The sequence below is a fragment of the Pinus tabuliformis genome, chromosome J (genome assembly GCF_031772625.1).
Source record: "Pinus tabuliformis cultivar Carrire ecotype Pingquan chromosome J, CPIR1, whole genome shotgun sequence".
Classification (NCBI taxonomy): domain Eukaryota; kingdom Viridiplantae; phylum Streptophyta; class Pinopsida; order Pinales; family Pinaceae; genus Pinus; species Pinus tabuliformis.
Window position 1 is genome coordinate 918,748,697 of NC_142295.1, and position 17,625 is coordinate 918,766,321.

Sequence of the window (17,625 nt, forward strand, 5' to 3'; positions counted from 1 at the left end):
GCATAATCATTAACAACTTGAATACGTTGAATCCCTTCATGATTGATTCAAGTTGTCACAAAACGAATTACACCCATATGAAACTCACCTTCCAAGAAGGATAGGGGCATTAAAGCTGACTTGTCGAACATTAGAATGATTGTGTTTGTACTCACATCCAACACCACTATAACATTTAGGTGTAATTGCCTAACTTTAAGAATGAAAAATGGTTTATGCATGGGGATTTGAATAAAGGACCTCATCACTCACATATCTTTACATAACATGGGATTTCCAAGTGAACTATCTCAAGAGCCAAGATTAAATCTATTTTGTGTAAATTAATCACAACTTTGTTGTAATAAAGATCAACACAAAGAAATAGGCACTATAGCTATTGAAGGAGGAAATATGGATGATGGAGTATGTTGAAAGGTGGTTGAGTACAGTGGAATTGTGATATATAATTATAGGTAGAAAAATTCATGAGGGAAAACATTAACTAGTAGGTAGTGAGACAATGATTGGTTCACAGTCATTCCATCCTATTCATTAAAATTTACATTACAAGGTGGGAAAGGTAGTGAACCAATCATTAACTCACTATCTAGTGATTAATATTTGTCATTAAATCACTGTCCAATGATTAATATTTGCCATTTCAGTAGAGGAGAAATCTCTACACAACCCAATTGATGAAAAGAAAAGAGGGAAACAGATGCAACACTATTCATTAATTAAAGAAAGGGCCATCACTACTTTAGTAAATATGGGTATACTTTTATTGTTTTATAGTAAGCTTTGGTGTTCACATTTGAAACACAGATATGTATGAGCTTTGGAAAGTATATGATCTCACATGTTTCTTTGATCATTATCACATCCACATCACGTGGAAAACATTTCATTTAATAGTCATATGGGTTATAGGATCAAAATGATAGATAAATAGTATATTGAATTTGTTAACCTAAATTATTAAAGTTAAAGTTTTTTTTTTGTCAAAATTGAGAACCTATTGATGTAAGGGATTTGTTTGAGAGTATGAACCAATATTTAACTAGTTAATATTAAAAAGTTGAGGTCAAATCAAAATCAAGTTAAATCAACGTTGAGTTGAAAGTTGAGATTCCAAGCCAAAGTGAATGTCAAAGGTAACTAAAGTCATAAACCACATAGAAGGTTTGCATGTGGATGTAAAAAATAAAAGTCAAGCTAACATATGTGTATGTAAAGAGCCAAAGTAAATTCAAAGTCAAGTATAAGTGTGGGTCGAAAAATCATAGTTATGCAATGAAGCCTTGATGAACCAATTGTCAAGTAAAAATCAACTATTTTTTTTAGAGATGGTCATGTCATGAAAAACATTAATGTAAGTATCCTTGAAAGAATTAAGTTCTTATTGCAATCACATTTAGTTTGGCCAACCATTGTCACAAGTTTTGAGTCTACCTCAGAACTGACTATTCCAATGTAAAATATTATTTTCACAATCCATTCAATATAAGACAAAATATCATGAAGACATACATAATATCATGATGAATATGTGAAGCAAGAAGAAGATAGAATCCTAAAGAAAGAAGCAAATTTTGATAGATATAATGCAACCAAAGAAGGGTAAAAGAAGAGGGAAAATGGAGAAAAAGAAGTCAACTCCATGGTATGAGAAGATAATAGAAAAAATTACAAGTAATATCAGAGAATAAGAAGATGGGTTCATGGTCACAAAAAAACGAAGTAAGGGGCAAGAGAAAAGAAACAAAGACAAGGAAGAGAGTTTGGTGTGGAAAAATCAAGAAGGAAGCAAATCAAGGTAAAATAAATAATACCGTGCGTTAAAAATTGAGATGTAAAACTAGTGCATTCATAAAAAATGGCATCCCTAAGAATGGTCCTGCTTGAATGATGTTTTTTTATGATGGAAAGAAAATGGTCACAATCAAAAGTTTTTATAAGGGATAGATTAAAATAAAATGAAAATTTGAAATTGTATGTACCCGAGTCAAATGCTTATTGTAGCCCTAATGCAACAAGTATGCCTCCGTAACTTGACTGTTGAATGGTTCATGGTAAACCAAAAACCACTTGTGATGATAAAGGAAGGTTTGTGATCAACCAATAATCATTTGATGTAATCTATGGTTCATGGTATGTTGAAACCACTTGAGAATTATAATGGTTAAGGGAAAACCAACGTAAAACCCAAAGGATGGTATGGTCGAGGGTAATCCACAAAAACCTAAAGGATGTGATGGTTGAGGGTAATCCACAAAAAATGAGAGGATGTAATGGTTAAGGGAATCTAGAAAAACCTAAAACATGGTTATATGTAAGCCAAAGAAAACTGAGGATGATGATTGATGATGATACGTGGGGAGTGGTGACTAAGGAATTATTGTTGAACCATAAAGAAATTTTTTTTCCTAGAGAACTAGTGGATATAATAGCTACTGTCCCATGTATTATGGTGGATGGTAACTTTTTTTATATGTACTTCAACAAACATGATGTTTATATTTTTCACATACAAGATGAACATTGAAGAAGATTAAGGATGAAGAATGAAGAAGACCCAATATGTATAGAACACAAAAGATGAAGACAAAAGACTAGAATATGAAGATTTTAGAAGACACAAGATGAAGACGGAGCATCAAGATGAAGATCATAGAAGATGAAAATGAAAAGGGACCATTTGAAAATACAAAGAGAAATGATTGGATTTCAAGTATTTGTTAAAGGGGAGTATGAAGGACTAAGTCCTACTTGTGAGGTTTAATTAATAAATCGTAATATGTTAATAAAATAGACTAACTATAGAAGTCTACATAAGATTCAAAGAACAGAAGAAAAGGGAGATGTTAAGGATAAATATTAGTTGAGAGATTCATGGAAAGAGTTAGGGAAATATTGTTCGAGAAAATCATGGATATGGTTGAAATAAAAATCTAATTATAGAATGGTTATTATGATCACTTATTGTTATATAAAGGGATAAATTATATAATAGAAACAAGCATGGGAATGGTTTATTTTCATATATTTTTCCTTTTAGGTGTTTCTTGAGTGTAAACTCATTATATCCCTTGATTCTTATATGTTTGTGTATATATGTTGTTGATTATTAAAAGTTACACTAAAACTCCAACTTTCAAAGCTATAATGTAGTATGACCCTTGAAAACTATCCATGGTGTTCTAAACCTTGAAAGGAGCATCATATTACGCTCATATGCCAAATATTCCCTATGTAGGAAATGTGTGGAAGTTTGGGATCCATGCCTGGTCCATGATGTCCAAAGATTGTTAAATCTCAATAATTAGATGTTGACATGAAACCATAGCTTGAACACTAAGAAGCACCCCCAATGTAGGACCATATCTCACTCATATGCAAAGATTCCATTTGTGGGGCTTATGACCCCATAGATAAATGATGGGCCTCATAGTAAAATTTTATAGTCTAATACCATAAATTTTGAACTTTGAACAAGTTTCCAAGTATCAATACCATCCTTAGTGTTATAGATCTTAAAATGGCTACCATATCCCACTCAAAGGACACATATTCCCTATAGAGGCCTATGTGGTGGTTTAGGGCCCCACACTTGGACCATGAGCTCAATATAAGAATGTATAGCTTAAGACATTTTATTTGGTCTTATATGATGGCATGGGATTTAAGAACCATCCCTGTTTTTGTCCTCCTCAAAATAGTGATGATATCTGACATGCAAACTAACAATTCCCTATGCAAGCCTTGAGTGGTAATCTAGATAAACATGCACAACCCATGAGACCCATATGTTATTAGTATGACCTTATACCTATAATTTGGACCTTAAATCATGCCTTCTCACACTAGAACCATCCTTGGTATTATAAATTCTTAAGCAATCACCATATGTTGCTTCTGGACCAAATATTCTTTATTTAAGGACTATGTGATGACACAGGTCCCTATATTTAAGCCATAACATAAAGGCAAATTTTATGGCTCAAGAATATGTATTTGAGATTACAAAATGGCCTAGGGTGTGAGAATCATTCATTATTTACCAAATATTGAAATGGGGAAACATATCTTGCTCACATGCCAAAGTTTATATTTATAGGGCTTGTGTGGTGGCCTAGGTACCCATACATGACCAATTAACTTTGGAGATAAATTTTATGGCACAAAAAAATAGCTTTTGGAATCAAACCATGGCACAAGCACTAAGAATAATACTTGGTTTTCTAAACCTAAAAATAGAAACTATATCTTACACTTAAGTTGAAGGTTCTCTTTGTAGTGTTTGTGTGGTGGTCTAGGACATCGCATATGGCCCATAAGCCCCCTAGAAAACTGGCATGGCCTCAACACTAAGTTTTTTCCGGAGACTATTGCTTAGCAGATGGGATCATCTTTAGTGTTATGGATCTTGAAATATCAACCACCATATCTCGCTTATTTACCGACACTTTATCAATTACTCACTGCATAGGACCAACATGATGAATTGGGCCTTGAGACATGGCCTATGAGACCTAAAGAAAAACATTATGTTAGTCTGCTAGGTCTTAGTCCATTACATTAATATTGTTATATTATGTTGTCACTTTTGGTTAACTCATTATTTTTATTGGTACCTTTTCTCTCTTGGATATACCTAGGAAATCTAGTTTTATAGATCATCAAAGGTTATTTTTAAACATATGATGTAAAGGAAGTTTGCCCTTAAAAGTAGCATTTTTTTTTGTAATCTAATTAGTGTTGCCTTCCATTAATGAAAAATAAGTTACATTTTCCAACCCATTTACGACATATGGTCTCAACCTTACCAGTGGGAAACTAGGTCTATTGACCATTTGTTCACTAAATAACCAATCCAAAATTTAAACATCATAAAAAACTGAAGTTTCACAAAAGAGATAAAATCGACATCAACCCAAGAATCTAAAACCAAACATGAGTCTACAACATAAAGCATATGTAAAAACTAGGAATAATAGGAGTTCACAAGTGTTGGGTCTTGAGCACTTGACCCCAAAGGTGCTGAAGATTCCATGCAAGAGATGTGCCTCTCAATCCTGGCAAGCCAACTGTGCATTTGTTCCATGTAATATATCATATTTCATTGCTCCCTCTTTATATTTGTCAAGTTCACAAATATATTATACTTATCAGCCCGCCTCTCCATCAAAATCATCGCCATTAGGGATTTCACTTTCCAATAAAGAAAAGGGCTTGAATATAATGATTTCTTCTGCCCTTATTCTTATGAGGGTCGAACATCAATTTTCCAAATTCTTCCACAAGTTCCAAGTCTGATATAAAATGTTTATCTCGAGCTTCCATCTCTTCCAGGTGGCGCAATTCATTTTGAACTTTATCCGAAGTAGTTTAGTTAAAGGTGTTTGTGACCTCTCTAGCCCTAGACTAATCCTGGATATGCTCTTATGGGCCACGACTACCCCCCCACCCCTTGCGACAACACATGCACTATCTCTGCATTGTCACACACACGCGATCAAAGTTTTTCATTTTTGCACCATCCACCCACCACCATTGTCATTGAGGATGGTTGGATACTTCCTCTTTAGGGCCAATGAACAATCCCAAGCATTGATGTTGCTCAATTCATTCTTCAGACCTTGAGGGATCCTAACAATGGAAAGATGTGTTTTACAACCAAGTTTTCCAACATAACTAATGACGGTCTTTTGAACTTTCAACAAAAATACTTTCCTCACATAGACCAGAGACCCACAATCTACACCCAGAGAAACAAGTTTAAGGCAATCAAACCAAATATTTTAAAAGGTATTAAATCAGAGCCAACATGTTAATTTTTCCCCACCCAGATATGAGACACAAAGGAAAGGACTGTACATCCAAGCACTCATAGACCCACAAATATCTAACCACCCAGGAATAACACCTCCCCACTAGATAGTGTCGAAACACATTGTTTTTCATGGGGCTGACATGACAACACTTTCGACTATTGGTGCCACGGGTAACTAGAAACATGACAACAACATAGGCGCAATCCTCTGCTTCCCTATCTCCAGAAAACAATATTGAACCCCCATGAAACTAATTAATATCCACCCACAAAACCACCTTCTAAAGTCAATAACTAACCCAATACTGAATAGATTGAGGCACATACAAAGGGGGTCATCTTAAATGAGCTTCAATTCAGAAAAGGAACCCATAAAAAACTAGGCTATGAGCTAGATAAAATAATCATCATTGAAAGTGAAGGACCAGACATAGGCCTTGACATGAAGATTCTAAGCAAAACACAGAAAATTCAAGCCAAATAGAGGACTAGAAGTCCCTAAAATAACACACCCATAAGACTACATGCGGAGAGGGCAAAAGAAACTTTGAGGCACTGACAAAAATTGGAGTTCCAGAACAAGATATCGTAATCTGTGCCTCGACTTAGAATCATCGTCCCACCAAGAGTTCTACCGCATAAACTACCACCTCACTCCCTCCGTAGAAAATATGACTAGGGTTCTCTCGCAGAATTTTATTTTGACTGCCAAACATTTGGCCCCCAACAGAAGCCTGAGATAACATCCTCCATCACCAATAAGCATACTAATAATGATGTCCAAGAAAAGTATATTAAACCATCACATGTGCTTGCATATGTAGGGGTTCTTATAAACCTTAAACTCTAATTTTCATCAAATTTCAAACTAGACTCCAAGGAGAACTGCACAACTCAACAACAAAAAAATATGCTCTACAAAAGGATAGAACTGATCAACACAAGCATTTCATATGAAAATGATACTGTGGATAATCCGGGTCATATTTTTCCAAAAAATGACCATAGAAGATTTAACATAACTTCCTTGTACAGAGGGGATACATGGAATGAGATCTGTTCTCTCGAAATTTCAAGGATAAATATTGAGAAAAGAGCTGCTGACCTACAATTATTATGATCGGCAAATTTTTCTCTCAATCCATCAATTTCTGTCCTGATGATGGATCCCCTTTAGGGTTCGAAATGTTGACATGATGAAAAAGATAATGTGGATAATCCGGGTCATATTTTTCCAAAAAATGACCATAGAAGATTTAACATAACTTCCCTGTACGGAGGGGATACATGAAATGAGATCTATTCTCTCGAAATTTCAAGGATAAAGATTGAGAGAAGAGCTGCCGACCTGCAATTATTATGATCGGAAAATTCTTCTCTCAATCTATCAATTTCTGTCCTGATGATGGATCCCCTTTGGGGTTCGAAACGTCGACATGATGAAAAAGATACTATGGATAATCCAGGTCATATTTTTCCAAAAAATGACCACAGAAGATTTAACATAACTTCCCGGTACGGAGTAGATACATGGAATGATATCTGTCCTCTCAAAATTTCAAGGATAAAGATTGAGAGAAGAGCTACCGACCTGCAATTATTATGATCGGCAAATTCTTCTCTCAATCTATCAATTTCTGTCCTAATGATGGATCCCCTTTGGGGTTCGAAACGTCAACATGATGAAAAAGATATTGTGGATAATTCGGGTCATATTTTTCCAAAAAATGATCACAGAAGTTTAAAATTTAAAAATTTAACATAAATCCTCTCTGCAATAGATAAATCTGTATAAAATAAACACTTCTCACAAACAATATTCTGATGAATGCACTAGCATTTACCAAACACCAAGATGATTTACAACCATTCCTTACTCCATCTCCTCGTTCATGTTGGCCGAGATATGCCTCTGCTACCCTCTACAAGGTCTAATCTATCTCTTCAAGTCTTCAGACTTCTCACACACTCACTCAACCAATAACAAAACCACCAACATACATCTAAATCTGCAATCCAATTGGGCCTCAAATATGCCCATTTTTTCCACCGTACAATTCCACTATTCATAACCTAAATCCCTATATTATTAACTCATTTCATACCATAATTCCACAACTTGCCGCCAATTCATATCTTACACTTCGTGGTTGATTATCATTAGTTTTCTTAGCTTTTAAATGATTAAAGATGACTTTGCTATGATTTTCTAATGATGGTTTTGCCAAGTTTATTTACTGCAGGGATTCATTGCCGAAATTCTTCATAAGTCAATTAAACTAGTTGCTACAGGTTAAGTACAAAATGGATGTAGATTAAAATATCAATTTGTGATCAAATGAAGAAGAATATTGTGATTATGAGACATGGATCTTGTTCAAATTATGCTGGTTAAGGTAACCCAGAAACCGTTTGTCAAAATTCATCATCATGAAGAAGTTATGGTCAACACAATTCTTAAGTACAAAATCACTAGGTTTGATGGTTTCGGGTCCGCCACAGTTTCAGGTCAGCCACGGTTCCATATATTTTGGGTTGAATACTTATTGTTTCTTTTTCAAGCTATATGGAGTTGCAATCAGACATTCTATATCTCACTCATGCTATGCATAGATCATGAGATTTCCCAAGACAAATTTACCATAACCAATTCCAAAAACATCATTTGAAATTTATTTTTGTAATTTTGTTGGAATTTGGCTAAGATCAGATCCTTGAGTTTTGGATCTCCAATTGTGAAAGCATAGTATAAAGAGGGAGAGTTACATAGAGGAGAGTTACACACAAGATCTAGGAGAGCTAGGGAGAGTTACGTAGGAGAGGAAGCACAATTACATCTCTTGGTTGATTGTATTACACTTTGTTTTTGGATGAATGAATAAAGGATGATGAAGTTGATGTAGCCTTGGTGTTTATTTTGTGAATTGAGATTTTACCTACAACACATGGACAGGAAGGGCCGCCTGAACCCATTGTGTTTGCAGGGTTAATTTAGATTATGTATGTGTGAATTTTAGTATTTATTTCATTTTACCTTTTATATTTTTATTCCTTGCAAATGGTTTGAATTAGATTTAATTTTTTTTGTCAATTTATTTCTGCATTTTAGATTATGTAATTACTTCCTGATTTATGGTGTGATCCCGGGAATTGTTTTAGAAAGTATGTTTTGTTTCAGTCAATAGATTTACATTTCCTTTCCAAGTTGTTTGCTAAATAGTTTTTAGAACTCCAACACTTCAATTTGTATTCTAGATTCATTTATGTTTTGTAGATCTGAGTACAGGGAAACAATTTGAGTAGAGGTCAGCGATTTCATTGATGTTGGTTTCACTTTGCAGGCTGTGGAGTAAGCACTCAGCCGTAGTCTGTACTCGGCCACATTCTGCACTTGGCTGCATTCTATACTCAACCGCATTCTGTACTCAGGCCACATTTTGTACTCAGGCTGCGTTCTGTACTCATAATTGCTTTGATTTAGTTAATTATCAAAATCTAGTTTGGAATCACAAGCAGTTGGATTTCAATAGAGTAATTATCATAGTTAATCATTTTTTTATTTTGCAGCTTATGGAATTGGAGATAGTTTGATAATAAATTGTGTTGTGTGAACAATCAGCTTTAGGCATAAATTTTATCTTTTACATGTTGAGTTGTTTTGAATGAAGTAGCACTCATTTGAATAGATCGTTCATTATTTTCCTTGATTTCTCATTAAGTTTTAATTAATTTATTATTTGATTATAATTATTCCTTTGCTTATCAATAGATTAGTTTCAAACTAGGAATAGAAATTTCGTACTTAAATTAGGAACAAATTTCAGATTTCATGATGATAGTTTAGGTTAGATGCTCTGATCCCGCATTACCTGCGCTTGTGCCTCTAAGTCTTACGACCCCGGATTGATAATTTAATTTTGGACTTATAACACATATAATTTCCTGAGTATTTTTGGCGTCGTTGCTGGGGAGGTGCTAAAGGGATTAGAGCATAGTTTCTTTCACAAGTTTTTTTGTGTGATCTTAGTTGCAGGACAACTAGAGGGCGGAGAAGACGGTAAGACGTGAGTGAAGAGCCATGCATCCACTTTGGTTTGGGGTTGCTCCAAAGTCTGGTTGTCCAAGTAAGCAAGGAGTTCAAGTTTGGTAAGTTTTATTGCAATTAGTAGTTTTAATTCATTTAGTTTAAAATTTCAAGATATTTAAAGATAAAACATTTTTGGGGTGCTGTCAGAACCCCTTTATACTTATCCATGTTGTGAGATAGGTATCATCAAACAACAAGAGAAATCCAGGAATGATTGAGAGCTTGAAGAATGTCCCTCAAAGTAATTTGTCAAATCCTAGCAGTAGCTAGGTTATTTTTCTCTCAGGAAGAGTTCATCTTGATCACATTCTGGAAATTATCTATCTCTCCACAACTATAAAAGGATTTTGAAGTCTTCCTTGATTCCTCTTGCCTATATACCAAGGAGATTGAGCAATCATGTACCAAATCTGATGAGGAGCATCCTTCTGAACCTGAGACCGAGGAACTTTCACCATGCCCAACAACAAGCCTTGTATGCATTCCAGAGACCAATTATCCAAGTTTACCTGGCATGACCGAGGAGGACTTTCATAGTGGTCCAAATGGAGAAATGGGCCAATACCACTAGGATTACTTCAATAATTAGTTCCAGATCACAATCCAGTCAAAGTACCACTCTAATCTTCAAACACTCTTTGTATCAAATCTTTCAAAAATGTTGATTTTTTATGGTCACGTACCTTCTAAAGTTTATATGTTAAATCTTGGTATGAATATATCTTTGTACCCGATCCGCACATGGCTTCATTGGAAGTTCTCCTTCACTTGAAGGAGGATGTCTTTTCTCCAGGAGAGTAGGAAAGTTAGTATTTTAATAAATAAATAAATGAAAATAGTAAAGAGAAAAATAAGTCCTTTTGTGAAAACCAACTTGTATGGCGCAACTGGACAGGGAATTTGCTTGAAAACTAGGTAACTGGTAGACAAAGTTCCCAATAAAATTTTTAAATTTGTATGTGTTCTTCAAATCATGTATCTTTTAAGTCATTATGTCTTGTACTCATGTTGGTTGATGTGGGATCCCTTAAGGCCCACCTGCCAACAAGCCTTGTCCCATCGACATCAACAAATTATCTAGGACCAAGGTTAGGGTTAGATAAGGTACCTGAGAGCCTGCATGCCTTAATAGTAGGTATCCTTGTCATCTACTAAGGAAATACATCAATGTTTCTTGGCGGATGAATTCTGCAGTCCATTCAACTTTGACAAATCCATTCATGGCTAGTAAAATGTATCCAATGCCTTGATTCCTATTGACATAAAAGGTGGGATATCTCACATTAGTTAACGACATCCTCAATGGTTAGTATTCTAATTATTATTGATTATGTTCAACATCAACACCATTTATTCACATATGCAAGATTGCACATGGGTGTGTAGCGATTGAATACTATATGGCTTGGTAATCTCAACACAGATTTGCAACAGTTTGGATCTTTGTATCAACATTTCTAGTAGTATATAGTAGCATGGCCATTCATTTGCAACATCAGTCACCTTTTCTCAGTTGTTTGGGGAGATACAACTCCTCAGGCATGGGGGATAAGGGGACCTTCAATTCATCCTTTAGCCCTTCAGTTCATCCTTCGGACCTTTAGTTCATCCTTCAGCCCTTCAGTTCATCCTTCGGACCTTTAGTTCATCCTTCAGCCCTTCAGTTCATCCTCTAGCCTTCTTCAGAAGATCAGATTAGCAGGCACATCAGCTCCAACAATCCATCTTCTACTTCATCCTGAAACACCAAGCACATAAACAATAAAGGTAAAAATTGAGGTAAATTTGGCCTAAGATTCTCTAATTCATTAGAAGGTTTAAGAAAATTAATGATTAACCACTTCTCGTTCCATGCATTTCATCTTACCTAAATAATTATCCTTCTGTTTGCCTTCCATTCACCACTCATAATAAAAAGAATTATACTCTGATTACAAGACCATGTTAAAAGCAAATCCTTATGGTATATTAATAAAGGCAGTCTCTATAGTGTCTTCTCCTAGCATTCTATTCAGAGGATGAATTCATTATTGCCATGAAATGATAAAGGAAACCACCTATAAGCATTGGCCTTACGATGACAGAGTATGCAAGCATCTATTCACATACTTACCATATCCATCACCACCTCATTTCACCCATCATATTTTCCTCATCCATCCCTTTCTTGTCCTCAATTTGTATTGCTTAATAAATTAGTATGATATGTTAAATGTGAAGAGTGCTACTCCAAAAGAACCAACACCCCCAAATATTCATGCAATGTTGCTCCACAAGAACCAACACCTCCAAATATTAAAGCAATGTTGTCCCACAAGAACCAGCATCTACAGGGTCAATGGTGGATGAAATTAACAGATTTACAAGAAAAGAATCCAAATTCCGGAGGAACCGACGATGAACCCTAGCCAACTCCTCGCCGCCTCCCCTGTTTCGGCCGCCGCCCGGCCCCTGATCAGCTATGTTGCAGCCGATGATGCGAATCCAATACAGGAATCGCAGGTATTGGCTCTCTTTTCTAGCATGCGTGACCGCAAGTATTCACTGAGAGTTTCCCCCCATCTTCTCTTGGCCGATCTGGTCGCTGGGGCAGACTGTTCGTGGTCCTCATATGATGCATCCAGATATACCCTACAGCTCTCGAAGTTGAACACTACAGCCGTCGCAGACTCAGTGCCTTCGGCCTCCGTTTTGCTGCGGCTCTCTGCCGTTCAGGCCGCAGTTGCTCAGCTTGGACTCGAACTGGGATTTCGATCTCCACCCACAGCTGCGCAGGCCATTACAGTTATCCTTCTGCCCAGCGTTCAGGACAGCCGCAGCAAGTTCAGCTCAAGCCCCTCTTGCCTTCACGGAAGATCTGCAATTGCCATTAGGGTCTGGACCGGTCTAATATCTGGTTGCTTTCGCCACGAGCCAGAGCAGTTGACCTCATCACTCGCATGGTCTCCATATGGATCTGGGGCGATCAAATGCTCTCCGAAAGGCAATCGCAGCCTCAGATCTGACAACGAATGGCCAGATCCGGTCATCCAGCAGGCAGAACAAGACATGCCATGGCCAGATCCAGAGATCTGTAATCATCTTGGCATAGGATCAAGGCCTGTATCCGACTCCTTTCAGATTCTAATCTCTCAGCCTTCAGGCAGAACCATCATGCAATGGGTTCGCCCTTCAGACCTGGTGCAGGAACTCAAACTGAAGCTAGAGTGCAGATTGGGGATTCCATCAAGCATTCTGCGACTTCTCTCTCAAGGTAAACAACTTGAAGATCCTCTTCCGCTCTCTGCTTACAGCATTTCTAGGAATAGCTTGGTGGTGGCGACCCTTCGTTTAAGAGGAGGGGCAGTGGGGCAATCTTCCTCTACCCGGCCTTTCTCATACAAAGATGCAGTCCACTCTGAGAACCCCAAATCTCCGGAAGCCCCTAAATCCAAGGTCTTCCTGGTTGACAAGATCGAAGAAGTTCCCTTTGTTGAACTCATTCATGAAGAAATGGCTTCCCAGCTTCAAGATTTTGCTGAAAGAGCCATCATCTGCAGATTTAATGGATTGTGGCCGCGTTCACAGGATCTCTACACTTGGATCCATGCAAACTGGACACATCACTGCAAGATCTTTTTCTGTTCGAAAGGCTATTTCATAGTGCTATTTGATAACAGTAAGCACTATGAAAAGGCCTTAGAAGAGGGCCCTTGGTTCATGGGAACTGCAGGGTTATTCTTGACTCCTTGGTTCCCAGATTTTGATCCAGCCACTGCAGTCATTACCAAGACTCCGGTATGGATTCGGCTTCCAAACTTACCTGCCCACCTATGGAGTACTCGGGTCTTCAGAGCTATAGGAGACACCTTGGGCAGCTTTCTCAGTGGAGATTTTTGGCGGGAATCTAAAGGTCTCTACTCATATGCAAGAATATGTGCGGAGTTAGACCTGAGCAAAGGTCTTCCAGAACAGATCAACCTTAAGATAAACGACTTTGTCTGGACCCAGACGCTGGACTACGAGAATACTGCTTTTCGGTGTCGCCATTGCCACCAATCTGGGCACTTGCAGAATACATGCCCATCTCGCCCGGCAAAAAAGAACAAGGCCAATGCCTCCAAGCCCAAGTCCAAACGTTGGACTCCTTGCTCTCCACCGCCAGTGGTGGATTCTGGTTCCTCCAGCTCTGAAGATGAAGACAGCGATGAAGATTTGGAACAGGCCCCTCATTCCGTGGCCCCCTCCACCGATGGTCTGGCGCCTCCCTCGGACTCAGCCACGGCTCAGAAACGTGTTCACTTGTCCTCCTCCTCGGATTCAGAAAAGGAGGGCTTCCCCAAGGAGGGATCCCCGGTGGAGGATCCCAATCTTCAAGTTGTAATCGCCCATCCACCTCAAAATGGTTGGGTTGTAGTCAAAAATCGAAAAGGGAAAAAGCCTCGTGTTGAAGCCTCTACCCTCTCTGGGTAGTTTTCTATGTTTCTTTCAGCTTCTAGTGACTTGCTGTAGCTCCTTGCTTGTTTAGCTCTTTCTCCGGAACCGAGGTTGATAGGTCTATCATTTCCGGTTGCCGGTTTCATGCATCTTTGGGATGTATCCTCTTGTACATTATTTTTTACTTAATAGATTTAGTCTTAATCGAGAAAAAAAAAGAACCAGCATCTACAAAATAATGTCAATAATCTAAAAATGAGCAAGGGATTTGTTTGCATGAGGACATGCAAATCCACAGGCATGGGGGGATGTTGGGCCTCAAATATGCCCATTTTTTCCACCGTACAATTCCACTATTCATAACCTAAATTCCTATATTTTTAACTCATTTCATGCCACAATTCCACAACTTGCCGCTAATTCATATCTTACACTTCCTTGTTGATTATCATTAGTTTTCTTAACTTTTAAATGATTAGATATGACTTTTCTATGATTTTCTAATGATGGTTTTTCCAAGTTTATTTACTACAGGGATTCATTGCCGAAATTCTTCATAAGTCAATTAAACTAGTTGCTACAGGTTAAGTACAAAATGGCTATATATTAAAATCTTAACTTGTGATCAAATAAATAAGAATCTTGTGATTTTGAGACATGGAGCTTGTTCAAAGTACCCTCATTCAGGTAACCCAAAAATCGTTTTTCAAAATTCATCATCTTGAAGAAGTTATGGTCAGCACAATTCTTAAGTACAGAATCGCTAGGTTTGACGGTTTCGGGTCCGCCAACCACGGTTCCATATATTTAGGGTTGAAGATTTATTTTGTTTCTTTTTCAAGCTATATGGTGTTGCAATTAGACATTCTATATCTCAATCATGCTATGCATGGATCATGAGACTTCCCAAGACAAATTTGCCATAACCAATTCCCAAAACATCATTCGAAATATAATTTTGTAATTTTGTTAGCATTTGGCTAAGATCAAACCCTTGAGTTTTGGATCTCAATTGTGAAAGCATAGTATATAGAGGGAGTGTTACATATAGGAGAGTTACACGCAAGAGTTAGGAGAGCTAGGAAGAGTTACATAGGAGAGGAAGCACAATTACATCTGTTGGTTGATTGTATAAATGTGGGAGGGCCAATAAGAGATCTCAAAATGGATAAATGTGGGACCAAAAAAGTAGGAGAAAGAAATGCATCATAACACAAATAAAACATGGATCATACACATAAATGCCATTAATACAAGCCAACGGAAAGCACAAGACTCATGAACATTAGTCACACCATGAAATGACAACCAAGAGACACCTATTTCTAAGTGCGATTGTTGAAATGACACATTACGACATTTAGAACACAAGTTATGACAAGAGTGACGAATGTGACCAAAATGTGCGCTAATATGTAAGAATGTGTCTAGCACATATTCTAATGATATGTAGGACCGTGTAATGTAGAAGGGTGTGCCAAAATTAACTTTGGTGATACGAAAAGGTGTGGCACATGTAGGAGTGAAAACAACAAAGTGACACCTGTGGCAGGAGGAAAACATGAAGATGACACTTGCAAAACGCGAAAGAAATTGAAAGCAACACATGCCAAAGTGAAGATAACATGAAAAAAGCACTTGTTAAAGCAGAAGAAAGCAAAATCGATAGTTGGGAAAAATCACTAAACTAAGCGTACAATTGTAATCAAAGTGAGGGACACTGTTAATGAAAGTGTGCACTAACTATCGACATGGGCTAAACATCTCACAAGAACTATCTTGATGGACAGTGCTATGCTTCTTCAAGCTTGCGTAAGGAAAGCACACTTATAAGGTGGTCAAGGACTGAGCATGTGTAAGAAAGTGAGTTTTCAAGTAAACATATTGCAATATCAATCGATCATGGAACGACAAATCATAGGATGCTTAGTAGGCTCCAAAAATCACGTGTGGGAAAATTTTTGGAGGGTGTTGATCACAACATCAACACTTGGTGACACACTAGTAGAACTCTAGCTTCTTTGTTTAGGTTTAATTCTCTAAGTGCAAGGTCTCAGTCTATCAGGAAGTATTGATTCGCCATATGGATCACCTTGGCTTTACTACTTATCCCGCTTAAATATATATTCCCTTCTATTCTTTTCTAAGCTAAAACACACAAATATAATAATAGTCATGCCTCAACTTTTTCGATAAGGGAAAAGGATAGTAAGTATACCGAGATCTTAAGCACATTCCTTGGTGTTCCTCCGCTACCAGCGAGCCTGAACAGTACCCTAACAAAGTCACCCTAAGAGATCACAAGCATTTCTTCGTTGCTAGCAGGCCTGGATAGTACCTAGACGAAGTTGCTTCCTTCACCTTTCTATGCAGGAAGCCTTTCTCTTCTTTCACCCTTTATTTATTTATTTACAAAATTATTTTTAGGCACATATTTGTTTACTGGGGTGAAAGAGGGATCCCAAATTATTGAAAGCAGAAGAGGTTGTCCCTTGTTTTAAGGGATTTAAAAGATACATGCTCGTTTTAAAGCTTTTCTCCTTTCCCTTCTCTACTCGGTCGAGTTGACAGGTCGAAACACCATTAAATCCAAGGCTAAGTAAGAATGAAGGTCCTAATAAAGATACGAGGTTTGTGGTTTAATCCATGGCTTTTTGTATGGAAAAAAATGTATTTTCCATTTAGACATCATTCACTTTAAAGATATCTTTACCTAAGATAGAGAAGAGGAAATAGACTAACCAAGCATTGTTCGACATCACAACTACCCTTTTCAAGTTTTTCCACATTGTCCTTTGAGCCAACATGAACATATTTCATGCAAATTATTATTAAACAAAATGAAAAAATAAAATACATGACAAAACAACGAAACAAAACCAAGAGAACAAAGCGAGCGAAAGCAGAAAAAAACATGCATAATATACAATAAGAAAGCACACAAATGCAAGGGAAACTAAATGCAACTAAGCCTACTCCTAACCTAATAAGCTAGAAGGTCAGGGCTAAGTGTAATGATATTTCCAATGTACCCATCATTGTTCCCAACCTGCAACCATAAAGATATGAGCAATTAAAAGAAATATAAAAAAATGTGCAATAGAAAAGATAAGAACTTGGAAAGATTCCACAATTAACTGAAGGTCTGGCTTATTAACAAAAGAATGTGCCATACTCACCAGTTTTAACCAATTTTGAGCCTTACCGTGCTGATTGATATATCGATCATACAAACCTTGCAGGTTGCTTGTGAATAGACATTTATCTGTGTTTTAAGTTCTTGCAAAGATAAAAAAAGACTGAAACT